This window comes from Sciurus vulgaris (genome assembly GCF_902686455.1).
Source record: "Sciurus vulgaris genome assembly, chromosome: 2".
In the NCBI taxonomy this organism is placed as follows: domain Eukaryota; kingdom Metazoa; phylum Chordata; class Mammalia; order Rodentia; family Sciuridae; genus Sciurus; species Sciurus vulgaris.
In genome coordinates this window covers 123,617,156-123,626,870 of record NC_136462.1, presented here as the reverse complement: position 1 = coordinate 123,626,870, position 9,715 = coordinate 123,617,156, and positions in this window count along the sequence as shown.

Below are 9,715 nucleotides of genomic sequence, written 5' to 3'. Positions count from 1 at the left end.
GAAGGCTTCATAGATGTGGAATTTCAGAGCTAGGACCACAGTGAGCTAGATCTCAAGAGGCAGGAGGCCCAGCTGATGTCTCTGAGGGAAACTAGAAACTAGTGCCTTGTAGAGAAAACACCTGCACCTTGTCCTGCAGACAGACTTTCTGCTGTGGCAAACCTCCTTATTTGTACATTGGAGCAGCCTTGACATTTAAATAGATTAATTCCAACTTGACCTTTTGACCAAAGGAACTAATAACCCCTCCCCTACTGGGAGAAAAACAGCTGTAGGGCCTGACCGGCAGGTGACCCCATCAAGCTGTTCCTGTCCCTTCTGTGGCTTTACATCCTCCTCCACAACTCTGAGTTATGACCAGGAAAAGCACAGTTGCTCTTCTGGGCTCTTTTTTCACACCAGCTGGTTTTGCTGGAGATGTGATAAAGCTAAATCTCTTTGTTGGTGGGGGGCAGGTGGTGGCAGGCCCCACACCTGGGCAGTTAGAGAAACCTCCACATGCCCTTTGGAGGCCAATCTCAAGATTTAAACAGGAACTGCTTTATTTTGTTGATGACTGTTTTATGAATCAGTTAACATGCTTCCCTTTGGTACAGATCTATGGACTTGTATCCTATTGCTTCATCGGATGCTCTCCACAGCTCCACAGAGAGACAGGCCCGTGTCATTATCCTCTTTTCAACCTGAGGACAGTAAGCCCAGAGAGGCCAAGTCAGTCACCCCACTTGCTCAGAGGATTATTAGTAAGTCAATTCCTTCAATCTCTGACAAGCAAGTACTCTTTCTACTACACTTCGAAGACTCATGCAAATAGAGAGAAATGTAAATAATAGGCTGAACTTAAATTTTAAGGACTTGCACCAGCAGTCCCTTCTACTCTGGGCATTGAAGGTGCCATCCCCATGCCACCTCCCCCCTCCCCCCTGTAGACACCTGGCCTTGTGATAAACATTCTCTGCTCCCAGGGAATCCATCTCCCCACAAGGCTATGGCTGTTTGAGGGTGGGGCAATGGAATCACGTCTGGGTAACATGCTGTAGAGCAATGATCTTCTGTGGCGCACCATTGACACATGGGACTGATAATTCTTTGTTTTACAGACCTTTAAATGACACTGCAAGATGTTTAGCATTCCTAGACCCTGATCACTAAACTCTAGTACTGCCTTCTCATTTTTTCACACCCACTCCCAAAACCTTCAGACATTCCCCAATCTCCTGGGTGGTGGTGGGGACTAGGCAGAGAAGTGGTGGTCAGTACCAACCCTGGCTGAGAACACAGGTTTTGGGTTAAGATGGCTGAGAATTCAGGCCCTGTCTCTACTCTCCCTCGCAAAATGAAACTGGAAGACTGATTTCCTGATTGAGAAAATTTATTAAAGAGAGTAATCATGAATAGGACCTGAGCTAACGGACTGACAGCACAAAACTCTATGCCAACTGGATGTGTTTTTAGAAGCTAACAAAAGTAACAAAATAAAGTCCTGTCTCTTTAAGATTTAACCTTTCTGTGCACACAGTAGGTGCTCAATAAAGGTGACTTCCCAGCACATCCCTCAACAACCACATGAACAATAATAAACATTTATTGGCTACTTACTCTCTCAGTCAACAAGAAAAGCACTTGACACTTTACCCCCTTGATTCCCTGTCTTCACAACTGAAGGACCTGAGAGCCATAAAGCAGAAGTTGACCAACTGAGGCTTATGAGCAAAATCATGCCACAGTCTGATTTTTTCCCCATATTTTTAGTTGGTACATTATTATTGTACATAATGATGGAATTTGTTGTTACCCATTTTGATCTGCTTTTATTGGAAATAGACACATTGGTTCATTTATGTGTTGCCCACAGCTGCTTTGCCATTGAGTAGCTGCTTGCAGCAGAGACCATACTTGACCCACAAAACCTAAAATATTTTCCATCTGGCCCGTCACAGAACAAGTTTGCTGACCCCTGCTCTAGAAGGTTTATTCAGTTGCTCACCAGTTGTAGGGGCAAATGTAGAGAGTGGTAGAGCCAAGACCCCAGCTCAGTTCAGTCTGAGTTCAAAGCTCAGACTTGCATGTGCCACACACTCTGACAGGCCAGGGTAGATTTTCATTAAGTGGTTATTAGAAAATGAAATTGTAAAACATACACATTAAAATAAATTATGTCACGGGGTAAATATCCTCAAATTCTGAGGCAGTTCATAAAATAATTCATAAAATAAATTATGTCATGTTTGTGGTAAGTACATAAAAGATACACCATCTAAACCATCCTCAGGCATGCAATTCAGTGTCATTAAAAACATTTGCCATCGTCCATTTCCAGAATTTCTTATCACTCCAAACAGAAAATGTACACATGAAACTAAACTCACCAATCCCCTCCATCCCCGCCCCTGGTAAACTCTACTCAACTTTTTGTTTCAATGCATTTGCTTTTCTTTTTCTTTTCTTTTTTTAAACTGGAGATTGAACCTAGGATGTAGCTTTAACATTGATCTTATTTTTTATTTTGAGACAGGGTTTTGCTCAGTTGCTAAGGCTGGCCTTGAACTTGCCATCCTACTGCCTCTGCCTCCTGAGGAGCTGGGATTTACGAGCGGGCACCACACTCATGACTGCATTCACCTAGGAGCTTGGCTGGTGTGCCTGGGTTCTCTCTTCTTGTGGCTTCTCCCTCACAGGAGTGTCTCATTTTCCAGGTCTCTACATGTGACTTCCCTCTCTTGAACAGGATGGCCTGAAGTTGCTTATAGAATGGCAACAGGATTCCTCTCTCCCAGGAAGAGAGGGCATGCTCTGCTCATATCACACTTGGTAATGTCTCATTGATCAAAACAAGTCACACATGTGAGTCCTGAGTATGAAAGGTATCAGTGGAGCAGCTGCTCACAAGTGGCTTCAGTGGGAGTCCTGATGTGGCGCTGCTTCCCTGTCAGGGCCCAAGGACAACGCTGCTAGAATTGGCATTTCTTCCCCATACTTCTCCTGGATCTGGTCATATTTGAGTCCTTTATCAGCCTGTATTTCCTTAGTTTAATTAACCTGAACCACAAGTGATAGACAATCTATTCTTCTATCCTTTTTCTTTGGATGATCAGTCTTCACTTTTCCCTTGCTTGACTTGTAAGACTTATATAGTAATTTTTTGCATTCATTTGGTCTATCACTGCTGGAAAAAATAAGGGAGGAACTTGGCACTAAAATGTCAAGGTAAATATCAAAAATAGATCCAGTGGAAAATGGAGGGGGCTCCCAGGAAAGGTAGGCTCAATGTGGAGCAAAGGTCACCCTGTCTGGCTATAGAGTCCCTGGTTGTCATATGGTGGAAGAGGGAAAGACTTAAATCATGATTACGAAGTGTGACTGAAATGTCCACTGCCACTGCAGGTGAAAGAGGTCCAAGTCCTGGGATGTCAATAAAATCTCCCAAGATTTGGCAATCCAAGCAAGTTTCATTTTCTTGATATCACACCATGACCCATAAGGACCACAGCTTTTGAAAGGGATGGGGTGACAAAGATCACAGAATTTTAAAAAATATCAACAAAAGAATCAGCTTGTAAGGCTTGGTAGTAATTGAAGCTATTTTCCTTCCCGGGGGACAGAACATCTTACCTCTCTGCGGGGTGGAGGTTCCTCTGGGGCAGGGTCTGGGTGGGGGTGTGAGGAGCCTCCTACAGAACCACCTTTCCAGAATTTGGACACTTTTTGGAGAAGACTGAATTTGGAGTAGGCATTCACATTTATTTCTGTCCTTGACAGTCTTTCATTATGAGGTTAAATCATTTCTTAAAACCAATGTTATTCCTATTCCTTCCAAGTGGAGCTTTATCACATAAATTGGGAGTCTGCAATTGAATCAGCGATGAGGTCATTTATTCCTGGGAAATTTCCTGCCTTTACTCCCCTCCCTCCTTGCCTGGTGCCAGGAAAGGCCCTCACAGACCTCCTCCCTCACTGCCCCTCTCCTACCTCCTCACCTGCTGGCCCCTTGAGGTCTCCTGAGAGATGGGAGGGTTCTGCCCAAATTCTCCTGGAGAGGAAGCCACGAGATGATTCCCTGGGCCAATCCCTGGGAAGGCCCTGCTTCCTTCATTCAGTCATTCATTCATCCAGATAATATATATGCCAGACACTCTGTCATGCTGTGTTCCCTCTATGCGCTCTAAAAACAGGAACTATTATTAGTCCCCATTGGAAGGATGAGGGAATTGAGACGTGGAGAGTTAAGTAGCTTGCCTGAGACCATGTGGTTAGTGAGCAATGTTGCTGAACAGGGATGGACAGTCTGAATCCATGCAAGCAACTTCCAATGCCAAGGGCATACCCAGATCCTCTACGAGAGCAGAAGAGGCCACATTGCCAGTGAACACCATAAGTTTCCTGGAGAAGGTGTGTGACCTGACACCAGGAGGGACAAGGCTAAGAGAAGGTCACTGACTGCTTATTTATAATTGGCTTTAGATCTTTAGCATTGGCAAAATGCATGAGGCAGAGTGGCAGAAGGCTCTTTGGTGCCCCTGGATGGGTTCTGCTGGTGGGAATTTGATTCCACCATTAGTTTTTGAGCTTTTGCCATGTATTAGGTACAGGCCCTACTCCAGGCATTCCACCGCACACCAGCAGCAACCTCATGCCGTGGCCTGGGTTTCTACTGCAGCTGTAGCTCACATTTCCCTCTCTCTGGACACCTATCTTAAAGAATCCTGGAGCCCAGGTCAAGCCAGCTCCAAAATCCTCAAGCTTCTGGGTCTTTGCAGTTCATACTGCAGGAATGATGATAATCAGGGTCTTCCAGGCTGGGGAGGGCTTCTGTTCACCTGGGTCTCTCCTGAGTTCAGCTGACTTCCAGCCCACAGTGAGTCAGAACAAGAATCGGCTGAGGGCTGGCCCTGGAGAGCTCTGAATAACACATCAAAGCCTTGTGCTCCCATGGATGATCAAACAGGACCATTAGGGTGGGATGGAGGAGTGCTGGCTAACATAGAGGTGTCAGCACAGCCCTGTCCCAGGAAGACCATTCATTTCTCCACTGTCCTTTCCCATCCCATGGTGTACATGGGGTTTCCCAAAGCTGGGCAAATGGTTGATCCAAGGCAGGCATCCCTATGAGGAAAACGTGAAAAGAGCCCTCACCGAACCCAACCATACTAGCAGCCTGATCTTAGACTTCCAGTCTCCAGACCTGTGAGAAGTGAACAAATGTCTACTTAAGTCACCCAGTCTATGGCAATTCATGAGATAGCCTGAATTAAGGCACTAGGTTATCCATGTGACCTGACTGCCTTCTCTCTGCCTTTGTTTTCCAGACCCACAGGGGATTCTCTAGGGTCCCTTAGGCCACCCTTCTGTGTCTTCCTCTCCCTCTGCTGCTTCTCAGTCTACTGTCCTTGTTTATCTCTGATCCTTTCTCTCTTCATACCCTCTGCGATGAGGTGATTTCCTGCTTTGGTGCCAATTACTATGTTAGTGGCTCTTGAACTTGGCCTGACCCCCAAAGACTCAGAGTAATTGGTCAGGGGTGGAGCTTGGGGGAGTTCTGGAAGCTCTCCAGGGAATTCTAATATACACCACAGTACAGTAAAGGTTTAGTTCACCAGGCTTGGATCACTCAAACCTGGCACATTCCAAGGAAGAATGGGACTTTGGCCAGCTCTGGTAAAGTCAGCTGTGAGCCCTTGAACCATCTTGGTTGCTAAGGTGCTTTTGTGGGCCTGAGGCCCTGGACTTTCTTGTGTCCATTTAGTTTCTGTGGGGGCTGGAGATTGAGTAGCTAAGGCCAGTCACCCAGCAATTGCATGTCTACATGACTGACCCCCAAGAAAAACATGGGACAGAAAGGCTCAGGCAAGCTGTCCTGGCTGATGTCACTTAGCATGTGTTGTCCCATGTCATTCCTAGAAGAATGAACCACTCTGCAGCTCTACTGGGAGAGGACGACTGAAGGCTGGCACCTAGTTTCTTTAGACTTTCCCCCATGTTTCTTCTCCCTTTGCTAATTTGAATTTGTATCCTTTCACTGTAATAGATCATAATCATGCATACAATGGCTTTTGTAAATCCTTTGAGTCCTTCTAGCAAATCATTAAGCCTGAGGCTGATCTTGGGGATCCCTGACACAGCCACCAAGGCTGGGGACACTGAACTGGTAGACATATTGCTGGGCCCCATTCCAGATTCTGATTCGTTGGACCAGGGGTGGGTCCGGAAAATCATGTGGTCAGTATATTCCCTTGGGGGGGGGGGTGATAGGGAACCAGGGTTAGGAATTATGTATTAATGTGCTGGTGACTTCCAATCAGAGTGTCAAGCTCTGGTCTGCCCACTGGATACATGCACTCAGTTGGCCATAGGCCTCTTCTCTCCCCCACCTTGCTGTGCTTCCCATATCAGTGAATACAGAATGGTCTTGGCTACCTGCTCCCTCTCCTAGAAGTCAATCAGTCACCAGATCCTCCCAGCCAACTCCAGAGTCTCATCTTTGCTCCTTTGCTTCATCCCTCAGTTCTATGTCACTTGTCAAACCACAGCCAAATTGTAATGCAAAGCTGTGCCCAGTAGCTCAGTGCCTACCCCCCACTGCCCTCACAGCCCTGCCCATGTGGCCAAAGCCCTCAATGGCATTCGGGGTCTTTCCTGACCATTTCAGCCTCTCTTCTCACCCTGACACATGTCACCCCTCCAGCCTGGGGAATTTCTTACAGAAGAACTCCTTCCATCTGCAATGCCCTTTGCTTCTCCGCATTCTGAGAGCACCCTGCACATTTCTCTCGGGTCCCTGGTCATCCTTTGTTCCAATTGCTCATTTTCCTGCCTCAATCCCTTTCTCTCCTGGGTTATTCCAGGGTCCAGCATCTTCATACAAGTCCCTCAATAACAGTTTGTTCAAGGAATGAATGAAAATCTTGTTCATTAGAGTCCTCAGAGCCAACATGGTGCTTAACACATAGCAGGCTCAAATAAACAAGAGATGGATGAATGGATTCTACCCATCCCCAAACCCTTCTCCCTTCCTTCCTGTCATTGTCCTTTATCACTAAGAATCTTTTATTGGTCACACCCCAGATGCTGTTACCCAGGGGCACTTCTGCAGAAGGTCCCAGCTGTGTCCCAGTGGGCCTTTTATCTCTAGCCCAGCAGATAAGCAAGAGAGTTTGCAGGGAATAGTTCGTGAAGACTGTAAATCAACTAGTGACAAGTAGCTATAGAGTTGATTTCTATTGTTCCTTCTCCAAGCCCAGAGATGATGGAAGTATTGTCCCCAGTTTTCAGATAACACAAGAAGTTCAGAGAGGTTGAGTGGTTTGCCCATAGCCACATAGCAAGCAAGTAGCAGAGCCACAGTGAGGATATGACCTCCAGGCCCAGTGGGGACATGGACCTCCAGCCCCATATCTCCCTTTCGTCAGACACTACAGACCTTGAAGGCCACAAAAAGGATCTTGGTCTTTGGCTACTTCAGTGCTGCCATTCATTTCACTGGCTTTTCTTCCTAGCCACACAACCTGAAGTGTTTGCTAGAAGAACTGCTTCCTCTCACTGACAGAGCTCTAAGACTAGGAGAAAAGAACACAGACTTGTCATTGTGTAAAGGCAGAGACAAGCTCAGAACTGGAAAAGGAAATCAAACTCTCCTTGGAGAAGGCATTAGACAAGGCAGCCGCTTTTCACCTACCTGGGCTGGTAAGGAGAAAGTTCCTAGATCCTAGACCACCTGCCTGCCACAGGTCAGCTCCCTCATCAACAGCAGGAGCCCTCCAGTCCCTGCACTTCTTCCTCTCAAAGTCTTTCCTCTGCCCAATGAAGATCCAGCTCCTGGCCATCATTCAAGGCCTTCTCTGATCCCAAGATGACTGTTGGTCAGATGCATTCCAGATATACAGAATGTGGCCCATGGGGCTGAACCCCCACACAACACCTGAAGTGTTTGCTAGAGAATATTCAGAGGAAGGTCACAGTGTTAAGAATGATATGGGGAGTGAGAAAGGAAAAATTGGTCCAATTTGGTCAGGGCCAAGGAGAGATGTGGTGGAATGGTAAGAGGTGGGGCCATGTCAGGAAGAGCTCTGACTGCCAAGCTGAAGTTGGAGACATTTCTTATAGTATAAAGGTGTCGTGAGGAGGGGGTGACATGATAGAAAGGATATTTGGAGGCATGGATCTGGCAGCAGTGATAAGTGGAGGGAAAGAGCAACCACAGCAGGCCAGGAATCAAGTCAGGAAACTGGGCATAATGGCCCAGAGTTCAGGGTTAGGCTGTTCAAAGGGGCTGTTTCCACATTGAGTTCCAAGGTAAATCACAGCATGGGTGTTGGGGGCTGTGCCATGCTGACGGCGCCAGAACGGTGCCTGATCACATCGGCAGCGAGGAAGTTAATTGACATAAGCACACTCAAGTGATTTATCGTCCAGGCACACAACGTATGCGCATGTGTTCTCGAGCACTCCTAATTGTGCCTGCTCAGACTTCTAGCGTCTGGCCTAATCTTTGCGTAAGAGGCGTGGCCCTGCTCTCCGCCTCCTGGAGGTGATATAAGCGTAGGCGGAGCGAGACAGTGCAACACAGCAGCTAGTAGAAAGAAGAGTGGCAGCAGCTAGCAGAAAGAAGCGCAGAGAAGCCATTGGCAAAAAGGAAGCAGAAAGAAGTGGCAAGCAGAAAGAAAAGACAGCGGAGCAGCAGCTAGTAGAAAGCAGAACAACAGCTAGCAGAAAGCGGCGGAAGGCAGATCGCAGAGCGGAGAACTGAGACACATCACTAAAGCACCTTAGGTAGACGCACCCTTAGTTCACAGGATGCAGGACGCACCAGTAAGAAGCAGCAGACCTTAAGGCGTAGCAAGTCTCTCTTCTTCTAAGCTAAGTAAAGCCTGTCCTTCTCTCAAAGTCTCTCTCTTAAGCAAAGTCTCTCTTTCTCTCTAATAAGCAAAGTCTCTCTCTCTCTCCTCTCAAAGCAAGTAAGCCTCATTTCCTCTATCCTCTATAAACAAGCAAGCAAGGAAGCAGCCCAGAGATAGAAGTGGCTCAGTTTCCACTTCACCACCCATAAGACCCGTGCAAATTGTTGCTGCAGGCGGTGACAAATATCCACGGATTTGGCACCGCAAAGAGCCAGCGACACATGAGGAAGGGATGATGTGGAAAAATCAAGGACACTCCCTACCTGTTACCTCACTGTTGTCCAGCTGAGTCCATAAGCAGAATCCTAGAAATGGAAGAGTTGGCCTGCTCTTGTCCTCTATCCTGAGGGGCTGTGGCCCTGAGAAAGCCCTCATTCGGTTGTAACCAAAGGGCTCTGTAGGCATGGGCCGGAATAAGATTACACCTGCCCCACCCAAGACTTTAGTCTCTGCCTGGCCTGGGGCAAGAGCCCTCGGCCTCAGGTTCAAAATCTGTACAAGAGGGAGTTGGACTAAACGATCCATGAGGGCTCCCCCAGCTCTGGCCTCAATTGTTTAGAATGACACACAGAATTCACTGATGGCTGTTATATTCATGGTTATGGTTTATTACAGGGAAAGTATACAGATTAAAAACTCCCAGAGGATGGAGCACATAGGGCAGCAATCAGGAAAGTTATAGACATGGAGCTTCTCTACTCCTCTTCTCAGGCAGTCAGAATGCATTACTCTCCTGGCATCAGTGTGACAGTACCGACTGGAGAGTCTTCCCTAAGCCTCAATGCTCACGGTTTTATTGGGAATCCATCATGTAGGCATGC